The following is a 19,388-nucleotide window of genomic DNA, read 5'->3' as shown; positions in this document are numbered from 1 at the left end:
TTAAATGTGAGAATTTTCCTTTAACACTTTGCAGCAACTGGTTTCCATTTCCTGGTAATTAGTAGGTGTTGGCCTAGATATGCCAGAGCTATAGAGAACAAAGGAGACAGAATCCTTGGATGAAGCCAGAGGGGAGGGGGGGAATGGGTCTTGTATTCTAACTCAGCAGCTTGCTCGTGGCGCTCTCTTCTTTGCAGTTTCTAAGGGGAGTTTAGGACTTATATTTTTTTCTTTTAATGATTTGATTTTCTCTAAATGCAGACTATGGGAAATGGACTTGTAGAAAGTTTTTAGGGTTTGATAGAAGGCTTACACATTAATGCAAAGATATCCCATTCATATGTATATATATATATATGGAGAGCTGGCCATCATATCTCATTCATATGTATATATATATGGAGAACTAGCCATCAGCTCTCCATGTTCACAGCAGGTGGAAGCCTGCACAGAAAGCCTGGGTGACACAGACATCTGAAGCAGATGGAAATCCAGGGGAAGGTGGGGTGGGCAGGGTCAGATCTGATACAGTGACACTCGCATCCTCCTTTATTACTCACACACTGACTGCTTAGAAATCCTTTGTAAATAGGATAATTATACTGCTCTTCAGCTCTGGTGTTTTCATTTATATTCTCCTATGTCTTGCTCACCTCCATTTACTGAGATGTCACTGTTTTTTTAAGAAGGGAAGTTAAAAAGCTGTCACAGAAACTGAAGCTGAGTCACCCCGGAAAATTCAAGATATTCCCTCCCTAGGAAACACAAAGCAAAACAAAAATTAATACCAGATTTTACAGCCCAGTTTGTATTTCCCATTATTATTATTTGCACTCTCTGCATGTTGGGTATTGCAAGGGAAAATAAACAGCTCTGAAAGCTCTTTTCATTGCTCCTGAACAGTCTAGTTAGTCTCATTAGTCAGCCAGACACTCCTACTATTTTCACCTCCTTGCTTTGTTTACCCATGATAGCATGATTGAATATATTTCTCCCTTACCATGCAAGTAGGTGTTATAATTTATGCTTTGTTTTCTCAAATAACCTCCTACAACAGACTCCTTCCTCTTCAAAATATAATCTCCACTGCACTTCTATTTTTTCACAGGCACCAGCTGAGGTACCACTAACATTATCATTGCTGAAACCTCTGAAGTCTGATCCCAACACAAGAAAGATGTAGACCTCTTGGAATGAGTCCAAAGGAGGCCACAAGGTTGATCCCAGAGCTGGAGCCCCTCTGCTCTGGAGTCAGGCTGGGAGAGCTGGAGGAGTTCACCTGGTGAAGAGAAGGCTCCAGGAACACCTTAGAGCCCCTTCCAGAGCATAAAGGGGCTCCAGGAGAGCTGGAGAGGGACTTGGGACAAGGGATGGAGGGACAGGACACAGGGAATGGCTTCCACTGCCAGAGGGCAGGGTTAGATGGAACACTGGGAAGGAATTGTTCCCTGTGAGGGTGGGGAGGTCCTGGCACAGGATGCCCAGAGAAGCTGTGGCTGCCCCTGGATCCCTGGAAGTGTCCAAGACCAGGCTGGACAGGGCTTGGACAGGGATAGTGGAAGGTGTCCCTGCCCATGACAAGGGATGGGAGTGGATTGGCTTTGTTGTCCCTTCCAACCCAAACCATCTTGTTATTCTGTGATTCTGTAAGTGAGGCTGCCTTGTTAGAACTGGACAGGACTTTCTCAGGACTCGCTGAGAGCTGCCTGTCAGCCTCTCAGCCAAACCTTGATGTAAGAAGCTCATTGAGGAGCTGTGGGGAGACGGGAAGAGATCAGTCTTCAAATCTCTTCAACTCTTGTCCTTTCTATTGAACCTCTTAGGAGAAGAAATCCTTGTCTGGAACAGAACAACAAATCACATCTATAATCTGCCAGGCCAAATTATATGGTTTTTAGCCCATTCCAAACCTGAGTGTGCACTGACAAGTTTATAGATGAAAATAATAAAATGTCATCCTTCAAACCAATGATTCTTTACCATTGAATGCTACATAGAATTAAATCATTGTGTTCTGCATGTCTGCCCACACAATTTCAGGTTGTAGCAATAATACTGATCTGGATTCTACTGTTTTACAAGTCAAAATTACAAAAATCTTCATGATACAGTACAAGAATTTCCAAACCAGCTGAAAGTTATGAACCTTTGTAGAAGAAAAAAATGTTACTTCAGAAAAAATTACTTACTTGACATTTACTGCTGAATAAAGCAGAGTAAATAGAGGAGGCTTAGTACACTGTACTCACTATTGGATACACAATTCTCAATCAGGTCTGCTATTTCCCAAATACATGGATAGTATTTACATTACAGATTAACTATCCTTGGAGTGAAAACATTATAAAACCTTGACACTAGGTAAATATCTTTAAGCTAATTGTTCAAGTTAAATTTCAAACTCCTTTGTCCAGTTCATTATGTTCTACTGGACAATGTTTTTCTGTTAAATATCTTGCTGAATTGGTTTTGCTCTGGTTCATTATTCCTAAACAATCTTGAGGAAGTTCACAGGATAAGGACTTAGCGTATCTTTCCAAATACAAATGCCTCTCTTAAACTGTGCTGTCATAAGAGTCATGAGGTCTCCCAGCCCTGTTAGTGTGCATGTGGTGAGAAACAAGAAAAATATTGTACTTACAAATTTTGGAACTTAAAAATAGAAGCACAGCTGATCACAGGCATTTAACCCACACAGCCTTGCCCAGAAAAGACCTGCTCTGCCACAAGAAAGTGAAGAGACCTATGTCAAAGCAGACAAAAAGTACTTTTATTTCCCTTTATCTTCAGGTGGAGTTACTTGACCTCCTCAAGAGGCCACTAAATATTCCTTGTGTATAAAATATGCTCAGGTTTACCCAGAGTTGCTATCTTGTAATGTAACCTCCTCAACACACTCAAAGAATGAAAAAAAATGTTGCCATAATAAGACAGAATCTTTTTTTTTCTGTTAGAAAGATCTAGCAAGTTTATATTGCTTAATCAATATAAAATAACTTGGACTCAACTAAAACTTTTGTAACCCAATGTGTAATATATCTGTTTCATCAACATAAAGTGCCATTAATAATTAGATATCTCACTCCTCTGACTATGAGAATGAAATTATGTGTACCACATAACATTCTTCTTGCTTCAGAAATATTTTCATCTCTGTGTTAGTTATCTTTTCATCACTGATATTACAAAAATGGATATGGATTTGAAAATGGGTCATGCAAAAAGTAAATATTCCAGAAATGATGCCCCAAGACATAATCAGAACCCTTAAATCTTTATATTTCACTGGGTTCAGTGGAGCTATAGTGACTTAAGTAATTCTTTTCATGGTAGTCAGTGATCAGAAAATACTTCACATACAATAATGCTTCATCACTCATTCTTTACACACTATAGTAGTTTATTTTTCAATGTATACTTATGAGTTTCATCTCAGGAGGTTAGTGGCACTTTCACATATTCATATAAGCTCTCAGTTTCTTAAATGTAGTGTCATGAATAATTGTCATCACCCAAGAGGGATCTAAAACCTACCAAGATTTTAAAAAAAAATTAAATAACTCTTATCTCACACCAGGGATTTCTTGGGTTTAAGTGTCTCCAATTAATTACTGCTGCCTCATAGATTCATAAGCTATCCAATATTTCCTGGAGAAACATAGAGGCAGAATTTCTTCAGAGAAGCACACCCAGAAAATATCACTCACTCACTAAAGAGAATGCTCCCAACTGACTGTGCTAACAGACAATGTTTCTTACATTTTCAACAGCTACAGTCAAGGAAATATTTACAACTTTTTTACCTTCCCTTCCCCCCCACCTTTCTCATGGTGTCATGTGAGATCTGACTGTGTATCATTAAGTTTTCAAAATGTCCTGCATATCATTTGGAGCTGGATTGTTCTCATGTGAAATCATTTTAATCAAATTTGAGTAATAAGCTGTTACTCCATCTACTAAATCTGGTTTATTTCAGCTTCACCTTTCAAACTGCCCAAATGCATGACATCTCCCAAAAATTTGTGGTGATCACCTCAAATATGAGGCAATCACCTCCCAAATATGAGGTGATACTCAACTTAGATTGTGCTATGGAAGTCTGATCAGTTCCCATAGAAATAATTTAAAACATTGTATTGACTAAGTGAAAACTGAATTTGGACCTAGAAGAGTGAGACTCTGCTTACGTGAATAGAGACAATAAGGCATTTCTTTCACTGCTTAAAGAGAGAATTAAAATTCAGGAATCTCTTATTAGAGAGAAGGAGAGAGATAAGGACATAATTCCAGTGAAGTCAGCAGAGATGAACTGATAAAACTGCTTTCAGATGAAATCTGGTGAATGATGCAAAACCAGAGTAGCTGTTACAGCCTCAGGTTAAATCCAAGACACAATATAGAGATGTTTCACAAGATAGAGACAGTGCTATGTTTATGAACATAAGGACCTACATTCAGCCCAGCATTTTCATCTTTTTCCTTTCATACTTGCAATTATGATCTCATCTGGGTTTCCTGCCCTTGATTTCTTAGCAGTCATAACCTCTAGGGACTCTGTGAGTTGCCCTGGATTGTTCAGCACCTGTGGGGCACTGCAGCAGCACTGCCACCTGGACTTTTTAAGCTCTTACACTACAGCTTTTGAATTTTGCAAACTATACTTCATGTAGGGCTAAAGAGTTCCCTGAAAAACAAGCCTGCCCACCTCAGTTGAGGTTCAGAGGTCTTCCTGTGCTCTGCATAGTCTTCTAAAGTTTCTGACATGCTTTGGCTCCCTTGGATCTTCCGAGTGAAGCATAGCAGCTGAAAAATTTGAATTAGTCTGTGTCGGACTGGGCTTTTTGGGGTTCCTGCAATGAGCTCTGAAACCCTTTCTGGAGGCTTCCATAGAGCAGAGACCATGCAGAAGCTATTACCACCTGGTGGGTGTGAAGTGAAGGGGCACCCACTGCTTTCCTCCTTATCTAAAACTTGGCAGCATTCATCTCTAGTAGGAGAATTCCTGTGTATCTGCACCAACCCTGGAACAGTGCTTAGCCTTCAGAAGTGAACAATGATCACCAATGAAGTGCTGAAGTAGCAATTCTAAAAGCTTTAAATTCTTTTATACTTAAAAAAGAGCTGTATACTCATGTAGAATCTGGATTTTTGGAAAATCATAGATACATAGAGTGGTTTATCTTGGAAGGTCATGCAATTTTACCCCCTGCCATGGGCAGGGACACCTTCCACTATCCCAGGTTGCTCCAAGCCCCAACGAACCTGTCCTTGGACACTTCCAGGGATCCAGGGACAGCCACAGCTTGTCTGGGCAGCCTGGAATTCTACTTAAAGATGAGTAACCTCCACTACTGAAAATAAAGTAGGTGGGCCTCCAGCCACATTAAATGCTTTGTCTGTTTAATTGATCTGGTTTTGCAAGTGAAAAAGTGTATTGAATGTTAAAGCCTAGCTGCTTTTTGGTGGGACAGTTTCCATAAGTGAGAACTACAATGAGAGAAAAAAAATTCCCATGTTCATTTCAACACTGAGGTTCTTCATCAAAACAAAAAATACATTAAGCATGGAATATAAACACTAATTTTAGAAGAAAGGGCAAATGAGGCACTGTTAATAAAGACAGTGAGTAAGGAAACATAGCTGAGATTGATTTGATTAATACATTAGGAATGACAAAATAACCCAAGCAATGTTCAGTTTCCCAGCACTAAGTAACCTTAATTACTTTCTACTTCTCTAATATATGTTTGCCACAGGGCATCTATCTACCATGTTGAACAGAAAATTTTTGTATCTCTTTATGTAAGTCTCAGTATCAGCAGCCTCTTTTAGAAAGCAAAGTTAAGGTCATGCAATGTTCTATATTTGCAGTCTACAGCCCACTGGAGCCAGATTCAGTTTCCCACTGAATCCCCAGCAACCATCCTGAGCCTGGTTAATGTGAGATTTTTTTTTTTTAGTGTAATTGTTGTCTGGTCTGTCTGCCACCCACTGAAACAGTACATTTACCACTTCTTGTAGAATGTGAGTACCAAGATTATGATTTAAGGTCTCTACCAGGTTTTACAGCTATATGTATTTTTATATATGAAATTTTATCTCCATTTTCCAGAGGCAGGTAGTGATAGAATGAGGGATGATGACTTTAAACTGAACAAGGTAGATTGGATATTAGGAAGGAATTCTTCCCTCTGAATTTGGTGAGACCCTGGCAAAGGGTGCCCAGAGAAGCTGTGGCTGCCCCATCCCTGGAAGTGTTCAAGGCCAGGTTGATGGGGCTTGGAGCACCCTGGGCTAGAGGAAAGCATCCCTGCCCATGGCAGGGGATGGCACTGGATGGTCTTTAAGGTCCCTTCCCACTCAAACCATTCTGTGATTCTGTGACATTGCCAGGAGGTTGTGGAAAGCAGCAGTGACAAGGGAAGATTGCTGCTGCCCACCCCTCATCAGCCCAATCTCAGCCAAACCTGAAGCAAGGGCAAAGTGCTCAGAGTTCCCCCCCTTGCCTACAGCTGGCAGTGATTTTTGTGCCCATGGATGTTGTGTGTGGAGGAGCCAAGGGCTGCACTTGTGCTCCCCAGCTGGGCTGTGTCTTTTCCCCCTTCCCAGGAGAAGGGTGGCCAGCCCAACACTACTGTCAGAGCTTCTGCCATGGTTCTTTAGACACAGCCTGCTGCCAGGTGGTCAAAGACCCCAAATGAACTCTGAAAAAAAAAGAGGGATAAAGGAAGACTTAACACGAAACATCTGACACCGCATTCCCCTATTTTCAAATTATCCATATATTTTTCTCTATGTAAATTACCTGTAGGGGGAAAGAGATAATGGCTGTTTATAAAAGTGCCACTATTTGTTATCACTATGAAATAAGAGCAAATTCTGAAAAAAGTAAAATTATCTAAATTATGAAAGAGGTAGTTAAACCTCACAGTGGTGACATTTCAAACTGTAAATATTGGAATGAAACAAACAAGTGAATAATCCCTTTCCATAAAACATTGCTCATAATAGCTGACATTTTCTAGGTCCTATTTTACCACCTTGCTGTATGTCAAATACTACTGCCACATTAAAATATAAATTTCAACTTTGAAATGTTACAGAAATAACTCCTCACTAACCTGAGGAAAGATGTCACTGTCAAATCAAACCAAACTAATTCACTTGCATAAACCAGCTTGTCTTCCACTGTGAATGGACTGCAAAGAAATAAGATGACATTTTTAAAAAGACAAACAGAATTGGAGTAAGGGGCCAGAGTACCTTTCAGGAGGAATCGGATGGATTATTATTTTACATTCCATTTTGTCTGTGTTGTATTGAGCACATCAACCGCTGTGCATCCAGATTTGTGCAGGGAACATCTGAGTTTTATTCATCAGAAGCACTTTTAATATTTACTCTGCTACAACCAAAAGCAGTTTTGCATTTCAAAGATATTCCTTGTATTTATTCCCTCATTAAACAACCTATTTTTCAGCTGGAGACAGGTTTCATATAGCAAAGTGTTAATATTTAAAACTAACATCTTCTCATGTTGAGGATGTTACCTACTGGTTAAACCAGGGATTCAGTTCAGCTAGGCAAGTTCTTTCACATCCCTGAGATATCAGCACTCATGGGATCAGATTGATAGCCATCTCCTCTGTGGAAAGATGGGGCAAGGTTTATTAGCACTTTGTGAAGTTTAGATTAAGGATATTGATCCTGAGATGTGAGGAAGATCTTGCTCTTCCTTCCTCCCAACCCAGCATAAAATTTAGGTTTCACAGTCTGAGCTTAGGGTGGCTGGGCTGTGGCCTATTGACCCACTGATAAGAAGCATGTAGGTGAGCATTTAAACATCAAAGCCCTGACTGGGAAGGGTAAGATGATCCAGGTTAAGCAGCTTCCATGAAGTTTAGCTTTTGGGCTGCACAACACCCCTTACATACGAGGCAGAGCAGCTCAGTTGGATTTTGGCAGTCAAAGGTGACTCCCTTCAGCCTATCACCACACTGAAGGTCAAGGTCCTGCTACTCTGATGCTTTTAGGGCTTAGGAGAATATTTTGGTTTTGCATTTGTTCTCAGGAAGAATTTGCCCAAGAGTTTATGAGCATGGAAATGTACAAGAAATGTCTGGATGTGGCACTCAGCGCTCTGGGCTGGGTGGCATGGTGGAAGATTATAGTCACAGATTGGACTTTATAATTTTGGATCATTTTGATAACTTGATAATTTTCCAGCCTGAATGATTCAGGGATTCTCTGTTGTTTTCCACAGACAAGGTGTGTGAGTTGATTCTCACATTGCTTTTGAACTCAGGAGACCTTTTCCTGCTCACCAGTTATATCTGAGCTACATTCCTGATCCCAAGCTCAACCAAATAAGCTAATTGCTAAGACACTTGCTGTACACAGATTTACTAATTGTAATTAGGGTATCACACACAAGAAGGCTGACACTAAATTTTGCCATGTGGTCTCCATCAGCTCACATGGACTGGGGCTGTACACTTCATTTCTCATCACATGACTTTCCTGTGTATTCCATGGTAGTCAGCCTTGAAAGACACCAGTTATAATCTACAAGCCCCATTAAATTTTCACAAATATTCAGCTTTGGTGGTGATCTCCTGAACACCCTGTACTTGATGTTATCTTTCACCAGGGAATAATTTCCCTTGATAAACATTGATGAAAATGCAGCCAAAGTTAATTGATACGATTTCCATTTTTCACTCTGAGCATAGTTATGCTTGAGTTTGCTCTGTTTGCACATGCCAAGGATCAGTTGTCTTAGAGAGGGACTTACTATGCCTGAGTGACTACAGCATCTTCCCACAGGCATTTGTGTGACAGTTTCTTCCAGTCAGCCAGAAGTCTTTTGCCAGCCTTTTCAGACTCAGGACAGCATCAATCTCATGGTGGGAAACCTTATGAAACTGAAAGCTGCTGTCACCATCAGCAAAACAGACACCCTCCCTCCCTTTCACACAGCAGTGTGATTTCTCTCTGAAGAGGTATTTCCCAGTAAACTGATGTTTCTCTTTGAACCAGAATTATTTTAAAAGGTACTTTTCAGAAGTTTAACTTATCTTTTAAGGGCAGTGGTATCAGAAGCATCATCACAAAGTCTGGCAGTGTTCCATGTCTCCTAAATGGAACTGATAGCACTGAACTGCCTCTAATCAAAGCCCATTTGATATTTAGTGACAAAACCACCTTAACTTAAAAGTTACAGCACAAATTCGTCAAGGTTTTTACAACATTTGATATCATAAGTTCAAAACAGGAAGATAAACAGCAAATATAATGTGGTTTTGTTTATTACCTCTGATGGCATCATGTCCGCAGACTGCTTTCTGCAGACGTGCCTCCATCTTACAGATCATTTCCTTGCTCAAATCCCTCCAAAGATTAGTGACTATGTCAACATGGATTTGTACAAGAGCAGCCCTCAGGGCCAGAGCAGGATAATTGTAAAGTTAGAAATGCTACAGCAAAAATGCCTTAAACATCTGAGTGTGTCACTCTGTTCTTAGTAGAAGTTAAAAAGCACCATCATTCTATTAAGAATTCCAAATGTTTTATGTCCCCTGCTCTTTTACAGGAAAATCATCATCCAGATCCTAAAGAAAGATTCAGCTATTTCCAAAAGCTTCTCTGCAAAATTTCCCATTTTGTTCTTGTCCATTTGCCAGGTACCTTTGCTGTTTCCTTCTTCCTGTTCTAGCTGTAGCAGGAGAAACCAACCTGGTTGTGTTTGCATGAACAAGACTGTGCAGAGGTAATCAGACACACAAACCTGCTGGGGAATGGGCAGGGTCAGAGAGCATCGGGAAGATCTGAGGATTCAGTTACCTGATCTCATCTTCCAGCTCATGGATTGCTGCAAGGCCAGCTCTGCTGAGCTCCTCCTGCTTTGGGAGTTAGGATGTCTGGGCACCTCACATCACTGGGCTCATCATGTGTAGGTTACCTGTGATTAAACCTTAAGGGAAATCATCCCTGATGCACGTAAAAGGAAATAAAAAGACAATTTATCTTTTCATTCTTGTTACTGGAATTGTACAGCAAACTAATCCATTCCCTGTTCTCTTCTGTGAGGTTGGTGAGGCCCCAGCACGGGGTGCCCAGAGAAGCTGTGGCTGCTCCTGGATCCCTGGAAGTGCCCAAGGCCAGGCTGGATGGGGCTTGGAGCAATTTGAGATAATGGAATGTGTTCCTACCCATGGCAGTGGAATTGGGCGAGTTGATCTTTAAGATCCCTTCCAACCCAAACCAGTTGGGGATTTTGTGATTCTATTGATGGAGTTTTCAAAGCAAAGCCAAAATTTTAGTACCCAAAGTTGATATATTTACAATTAAATCCTTAATACCAGGTATTTGAAAGTATTTAAGCCTTGAACAAAAGGAAAAGCTTCAGGTGCTTGTGAAAGAGATCTATTTTTCACAAGTTTCCATCAGCCTTTTTTTGTTGTAAAAGGCACAGAGTTCACTCTTTTTGCCCTAAAATTTCCAGATCAGGATACGCAAATAGTGGGGCTTGGCTATCTTGTTCGCCATTTGGGGAGAATTTATGCTACTTTACATGGATACTGGGCCATGATGAGGTATATTGCACTCAAAAAATATAGCGAGATCCACAGAAAGACATCAGTCCCTAGGAATTTACCCTACAAACAGACGGGGATGTCACTTAGATGCCTAATGGCATTTTCAAAAGTAACTTCATAGATTCAGCATCTACTCATGCTGAGATTTAGGTACCTCATTTTCTTTTCATTAGATTTTCCTTTGAAAATGTGATGTCTGAGTGCCAACTGCATTTCTAGAGATACAATGATCTCTGGAAATTTGGCTTTAATTAATTTCCCAGGCAGCACATGGTATGCCAGTGAGCAAGTGCAAGAGCTCTCCATGCTGCTAGCTGTGGCTCTGTTAGAAGCTCATCCTTGGACATTAATGACATTACAGTACATGAGAACATCTGACTGACAAGAACAAAAATACCAGTAAATAAAATATTGAAATATATCCTTATAGAGATATATTATGAAATATTTTTTTATATATAATACAGATATATTGAAAAATATATCCTAGGCCTCTCCATTCCACATTAAGTGGAAGAAATAACATGTATTTGTACTTCCAACCATGGAAGAAAAAAGGAAAATTTTAAATCAACTTAAATTTTGGCTCTAAAAGACTGAGTTAAAATATTTTTATCTCCTTTCCAGATCTTATTTGTTTCCTATAGTGGCTGAACTCTTCCTGTGCATCCTATTATTTCCTATTTATTTATTTTTAAGTCCCTCCTTTAGGGCTGTGCATCCTACACTCCCTCTTATTTTTCATGGAAATTTTTACCATGAAAAAGGAGGAGCAGACAGAGTTAAGGTAAAGAATACTTAGTTTAACTTGGCCTCTTCCTGGACCTAAATACTTGTTTATGATTTGCAAGGTTCCTGCTTTCATCCAGGCAGAAAATAGTTGCTAAGAAGCAGCACTGCTTTATAAAAAACAGAGCCAGGGGTTGATCCTGCCCTGACTTGTGCTTGTGGCTACTCCCTCCCCAAGGGAGGGAACCTGGATATACCTCCCACCTATGCACTAATCTATGTTCTGTACAGCTCACAGTGTCCTGGTTTGGGCTTGCATAAAATTTGGACACATGGGTATATATGTGTAAATACACACACACACACACACACACACACACACACACACACACATATATATATATATATATATATACAGAGATAAAAAGAAATTATATTTTTGTTCCTGTGTGTATTTCTGGGTGCACTGGTACAAATTGACTTAAAACTTAGTGTCTGCCTTCTTAAATGCATGAGTTTACCTAAACTGTGCTGGTGTGAAGCTGGTCCACTGATTTTTGCCTTGGAAAAATCCATCTTAAAAACCTTGCATCAGATTTTTGAGTTTCTTGCTAGATTTCAAACACAAAAGTGAAAAGCTTTGAAACAAAGCAGAGAGGTTTGTAATATATACAGAAACTGTCTAATTATGTTTCAGCCTTTTTTGTATTGTCATGCCTCTGCCATTATTTTTATTAAAAACAAGTCTTTTGTTGAAATTTATGCAAGTGTGTGAGGTGCATAAAACTCTAGAAATGTTTGGAGGTTTTGTTCATTAACTCTCACTGTATTTTTATATTTATATTATATTTACATATTTATTTTTATTTTTATACTGCTGCCTACAGCAGCCAGTAGGTTGCTTCTTGGTTCTCAGTTCAGAAAACAGACCAAAAGCCTTAGAGGAGATGAGTGCAAGTATACAGAGTTTATAAATTTATCACAGAAATGTAATAGGTTATGAAATGTGTATATCATCTAATCAGTAATGTGAATTCATCTAAACTGCTGTAAAGCCACCATCCCACACAGACCCAGAACTTAGACTCACAGAATCCTTGAGGCTGAAAAGTTCTTTTAAGATTGTCATTCCCCCAGCACAAGGCTACCACTAACCTGTGTCCCCAAGTGCCACATTCACACGTGTTCTGAACTTTCCACTGGACAGTGACTCCACCATTTCCCTGGGCAGCCTGTTCCAACACTTGATCAGCCTTTCCATGAAGTAATTTTTCCAAAACTGGGGTGCTCTTACTCTTCAGGGTGCTTTATACAGGTTACCTGATTCCCAGTATTGCTCCTGAGACAAGTCCAGTACCTGCTTGCTGGAAGCACATGTGGGAAGCCACGCAAAGCACTGCAGTGCCTTCTTTAAATCCACAAGACTGAACTGGATTGAGGAGAGGTGTCATAAATTCCTGACTTGATAAGCCTGATGGTAAATAGGCTAAACTTCAACCCCTAAAACTTAACTCCTGAAATTTCCTGAGCGTGGCATGGATTGCCAGGTGTCTTGGGGCAATTTGCAGGGATTCTCCACACTCTGTGTGTATGCAGAGGTCTGGATCCCAGCTGGGAGGTGCTGGGATCACAAATGGGACAATACAGTCGTGCCCAACTGCTCCTCCTTGGGATCATGGCAGAGACCCAGGAGAGGAGTGAGAGGATGTTACTTCAGGAGAGCACAGAGCTCCCTTTGGAGGCACAGCTGGCCCAGGCTAGATCCCTGACACCAAAACAAGGTTCAAAAGCAAGTACATGGAGACCAGGTTGTTACTGTTCTGAAACACCACAGAGAGGCCAAGGAAAAGCGGGGCTTAGTCATCAGTGGTTGTTTTGCTGATCCAGCTGAGGTTACACAAGGTACTTCAATGCGAATTTCAGTTGCACCCTCTACCTGTGTTTATTATTTTTTTTTGTTTAACCATTTTCATAGACCTTAATATTTAATTGACTAGAAAGGAGCACAATTCCCAAAAAGTTAGAGTGTAGCCTGTGAATCTCAATTTTTCCTCAGTGCTGCAAACATTAATTTCTTTTTCTATTGATTAAATAAGACAATTCTAGAACCTTCAACATGAATTTTAGATGTATATAATCAGATGTACATCTCCCATATTCTATAATATCAGGTCAAAATCAGAGTTTAACACAACTTCTCAGCACAACTTTTCTTAGCATATAAAGACTTAATGTTTTGCCCAGATCTTCAGTTCTCAGGAAAACTTGCTGCTTTTTCTCTTTGGTATTGAAAAGCAAAACTGATTGAAAGTGTATTTTTAAAAAGCCAGTGGGAAGCTAAAAAGAGAAGTCACACACGACTCATGGTCCTGGAAACAGCTGTGCTGCTTTTGGTGACAAAGGGCTGGGCTTTAGGCCTTATATAACTCCAGGAAAATCAATATGCAGCAAACGTACTGAGCCAGAAAGGAATCTGAGCCTATATTTTAAAAACCATACAGGCTGTCTTCTCTCATGTCTTTATATGAGGGTTCTTTATCCCCCAAATACCTTGTTTGCTGTCATGAGTGATGCATTGGCAGTAGATTGGGTCAGTTGTAGGTGACAGGTTCAACATTAATCACTGCTGTATCTTGAATGCTTAACAAAATGAGGTGTATGTTGATCCATATAAAAATGCCAAAATCCAAGCTGCACTCTGCCTAACTGCAGGCATCTTCAGAAGAGATAAAAAGGGCTGCCTGGTACAGCCATACCATTCCCCTGGAAAATCAGACTCCAGAGATCTCTGCAAGTCATCACAAAACTGTTCCTTTACACGCCTTGAAAATATCCAGGAAACAAGAGAAGGAATGCTGGCTGTCTCTTTAAGGCACAAATTCTATTTGATACCAAAATTTGTTACCTTGAAAGAGTAAACTCCTCCTCAGCACTTACTTGAAATGGATATTGTTGTGCCTGTTTGTTTCCCAATCTTCCTGACAATGTTTTATCTGGTGTTTATGTTTACAGTAGTCTGTTCACAGATTTTTGGGTATTTACTATTCAAAAGTAAAGTAAATGCAAATATATGGGATACATATTTAGCAACCCCAGGCCTATTTATATAGTGCTGACTCAGGCAAGCCCATGAGCCACTTCCTGTGGTCTTTCCTAATGCCCCCAGCCCAGTGGGAGGATCTGTGTCACTGCACATAGCACTGCAATCCTTACCCCATGGCCCATTGTCTGTAGTAGCAAAAGTAGGTGCAAGAATCACCAGTCCCTGCCCATTCCCATGCAAAATCAACCTGCTGAATTATTCAGGTTGAAAACAAGAAAAACTCCTCAGAAAGTTGATTCCTAGGTTAGGTGATTTCATTGTGCATTGGAGTGTGTCCCAGCCATAACTGAAGTGCAAAGGGTGATAAAAAGCACGGTGGGGCTGTAGGGATTGCTTTTCCCAACCCTTTGTTTCTGCAGTTGCGTTTGCAGAACTACAGAAACAGTGTTAACATGTAATGACTGTCATATTTCTATTTTCTTAGAAACAGCTCTAGATCCTCCTAAAAAACTCTCTTCTTTCTTTGTTATGAACAGAATTACAGGTGACTGTAGAATCCACTTTACTCCCTTTTTACCCTAATCTGCAGAACCCTGTAAGTCTGTGTCTAACTGAAGTGTGTCTTGAAGTGCTTGCCCCATCAACCTTCCGAAGTTACTGGAGATTTTGGATTTTTTTTTTCCTCTGGTTTGGCTTGGCTTTTTAATTCTGAAGTTCAAAATCCTGAAAAGCTTGAGAATGTTTCCTTCTTTTGTTCCACCAAACTTTTCACTATGACCATACCATTACCTATTCTTTCCTGAAATATACAGTTTCCCAGTCCCAACATTTAATTTTTCACTAGGATATATAGGAGGATACCTGCACAGCAATACCTGCAGCCAGACAGTTATTTTGGCCATCAGCCTCTATTGATGACTTTAAAAAGCTGAAGTTTTTAATCTTATCTAAATTATAATAATCTTTTTAGATATTTCCTCCCTAAGATCATACAGGAGATCATATAGTTAATCATATTCATAAGGTGGTCCTCTTCTAAATGGTCATACAGAAAAGACATGTTACATGCATGAGATATTGTTCTTTCCTTCACAACAGAACAGCTTTAGGGTGAAAGTGTTAATACAGGACTTGGATGATCCCAATTTAATTCATAGTTTTGCTCTATTCTTCCTTTGTAACTCAAATCAATGATGTGGCCTTTTTAGGCCTCAGCATCTTAAGCTGCAAAATGAGGTCTATAAATCTCTCCAAGCTGCTGTAAGACTACAATCATTCCTCTTGGTGATGGGATCAGAGATTACACTGGGGAAAAATTAAAGAAAATAACTACAGTAGAATTCTAAATAACAACAGGGCATAAGCCTGATTCACTCATAAAAAGGAAGTGACCACAAACCCAAGAGGGATTCAGGTTTCACTTAAAGATTTTAAAGGGAGTTTGTAAATGGTTCTGCCATTTCCTCTTTCCCATCAAACACATTCAGATACCCTTCATGTATATGCAAAAGGAAAGATAAGGCATCCCACAAAAGTGTCACAAAGTAAAGACAGTGGGGATTGTTCTCTCTACCAAAGACTTGGTAATTTATCACCTTAGGTTTTGCCAAGTGGCATAAAAGCAGGCAATGGAAATTACTGAAAAGGGAACATTGAGAAGACAAGACATAAATGAACAAGATGCAAAATTTCAAGAGATGATTCTTCATCCCTTGAATTTTCTGTCTTCATCTTCAAGACAGGAAGAGAGATTATTGGTTTCGAGGAAAAGCAAGACAACAGTCTCAGTTTCTTTTTAGAACTTTGGGCCTCAGCAATACAAAGTGGACTGATATAAAATTAATATCTATTTTGTTTACTCTAGTGCTTACCAGAATTGACAAAAGCTGAATACATTATCTATTTTTTGGAGTGCCTGTTTGACTTTTTGGTCTATTATCTGTGTGTATTATCTGAACATGGTAGAAAACCTCTAATGCCTTTTTCTCTTTTCCCTAAATACATATCATTCCTGATATGGGAGACTTTCATGGTAATTAAGATTGTAAAACTTTAAATAAAATGTGCTGCAATTACCTGAGTAATTTGGTTCAAATCAACTCAGAGATTAATGAAGTAAATGCTTCTGCAGTCAATTATTTCCTACAGCTCCACACTGGGTCGGTTCTTATACCAACCAAGTTCAAAGGAAAACCTGCCTCTAACTCTGACAAGAGCAGGAACTTGCTGTTGACTGGTAGGGATGGATGGCTGCAGAACTTTGAATCTGGAACAAAACACACAAGGCCATCACACACCAGCAATTGTCTTGACACCACATTTACATATCAGCATGCTACACACTCTTCATTTTATGTAAAATAACTGAGACCTTCATGTGAGGGTCAATGTACAGTATTTCATCTTAATAAAAATGGAGTTTCTTGTTTAACTTCCTCTCCTGACTATCCTGGTACATACAACATGTAAGAAGGGCACAAGGAAATGCACAGATACATAAACCTGAGTGCATCCAAAGGAGGGCAGTTAGGTTGGTGAGGGGCTTGGAACACAATTCCTGTGAGGAACAGCTGAGGGAGCTGGGGGTGTTCAGCCTGGAGAAAAGGAGACTCAGAGGTGACCTTATCACTGTCTACAACTCCCTGAAAGGTGGCTGTGGTCAGGTGGGGTTGGTCTCTTTCTCCAGGCAGCACTGACAGAACCAGAGGACACAGTCTCAAGCTGCATCAAGGGAAATACAGGTTGGATATTAGGAAAATGTTTTGCATGGAAAGGGTCATAAAGTTCTGGAATGGTCTGCCCGGGGAGGTGGTGGAGTGTGTCTAAAAAAAGACTGGATATGGCACTTGGTGCAAGGGTTTAGTTGAAGTGTTGGGGCATGGGTAGGACTTGATGACCTTTAAGATCTCATCCAACCTAGTAATTTTGTGAATTCTGTGAATATATATTTAAAGAAATAAGCTGGGCATTTCCCTGCAGTGATTGGGCAGCCAACAACACTATTAATACTCCAGAGTAACACGAGGCAGCCTGTCGTGGTTCTCCTTCTCTGTGCTAAAAGGATGGAGCCAGAAAGTCAGATGCATGACCTTATAGTGGAATTTGCAGTCCTCAGGAGAGCAGATGACATTGCATGTGCGTCAAATATTCTTGTTGCATCTAGTCCATCCCCATTGGCAGCCATCAGACTGAAATTTTAAATCTCTCCAGCCTTTTTGTCCCCTCACAAGACTGGGCAGTAATTCAGATTCTGGAAGGACACTGGTACTGCAGGAAAAGTATTTCCAACTGCAAATGTGTCCCTTTACACTTTCCCCCTGTGCTGCTCTACCTTCATAACCCTTACAGTGCTCATCCTGTTTGCACTCAGGTGTGTATCTTCAAAGTGCACTGCATGTTCATTATGAAGATCCTCTGTGCCTGCATTACAAGGTATTGCAACTTGAGGTTGCTTCTGTGCAATTAGTGATTCCTGATGATATAAAAATATGTACTGACTAGCTCTAAAATAAGACCACTTTGTTCCTGTTTACTTGTATTTAAATGGAATATTCTTGTTAAGGAGAAACTTGCAATTACTTGTGTCCTTTTATTTTAATGATGATGATTCCCTTAGTATAAACAGGTCGTACTACAGATATTATACACAAACCTCTCCCCCTTAAATTGTCAGAGATTTGCTCGAATTAGCATTGCAACCAGAAGCTCCCAGCAGAATATGAAACAGGAGCTGGAAGCAGTGACGTGCTCTGTTTTCAAAGGCAGCATGCACACAGAGTGGCCTCAGCTGCCCTGGCTCTCCTTTCACCCAGCCATTAAAGCGAATCCTGCTGCAAAAGGGAGTAAAATAAAGTTCTTCTCACATTCCTTACCCAGTCCCTGTCCCCCATATCTCTTCTGGTGAGCCCCAGCCTCTTCTAGGCTCCAAGGAGAGCAGGCACAGGCACTTACCTCCCTGCACTTAGGGGGAGAGGTAGGCACTGAAGATCCACCCCCACACAGATCTCATGAGGGACCACTTGGGTTGAAGCAGTTTAGCTAAAAATTGGGTAATTCTGTAATCTGCCCTTAAATAGCATTCACATTATCTGCTTTCTGCTGCAGCTCCCTCTCTTTACTCCCTCCCAGGTATCATAATCATCCCACGCATCAGACACATACCATATGCTGCACTTGCAGAAGTCCCCCAAAAATTCTGATGAGTGCAGACTGCCCTGATCTTCCTTTCACCATATTCTCTTTAGATTCGAGAGCTGGAAAACTTCATTTCTGTCAGCAATGCTAGTCCTTGCACTTCAGTTGTGTCAACCAAGTCAGACAGCTCTCTCCATGCAGTTCACTCAGCTGTGGAAACAAACACCACTGAAAAGTGAAACATAAATATTAAATAGTTATCTTCTCCTATGCATTTCCATGCTGCAGAATTAATTTACCTATAGCTCTGAGGTCTTCAAACAGAAAGTGTTACAGAAATGCAAGATACTGTTAGTATGTGAAAGAAATAATTTCATCACAAGCTCTACCTTCCCAAGTTCTATGGAAACTTTCCTCAGCCCTATCAAAACTTATAACCTATGACAGGCAGGGTGTGGCACTCACTGATGCTTCTGGAAAAAAATCATACCAACAAAAGACATCTGCCCCAAATGTTAAACATAACCTCCCTCCAGTGCTGAATGTCTTCCTGACATTGGTGAAATCAAAGAGGATCCATGTATCAGAGGGTTATTTTTTCAGACACTGCAAGCTGCATCATAATACAGAGTGAGCACACAGTTACAATAAATTTCTCTGTTCTTTGGAATAAATTATGAGGTTGAAGATTAATTCATTTCTCTTGATCATGAAACAGCACAGTTCACCTTTGGCTTGCTCCTGTGCTCATCAGCAAACCAACCCTCAAGGCAGAGTTCTCATTAACCTGCCTTTGTGTTAGCAGGGCTATACAGTGGGAACAGCTTTCCTTTCATTGGACATAAGGGTTCTTCTACATTGTTCTTCTCTTTTTAAAATTAAAT

The sequence above is a fragment of the Lonchura striata genome, chromosome 9 (genome assembly GCF_046129695.1).
Source record: "Lonchura striata isolate bLonStr1 chromosome 9, bLonStr1.mat, whole genome shotgun sequence".
Taxonomy (NCBI): Eukaryota; Metazoa; Chordata; class Aves; order Passeriformes; family Estrildidae; genus Lonchura; species Lonchura striata.
This window is presented reverse-complemented; position numbering follows the sequence as displayed.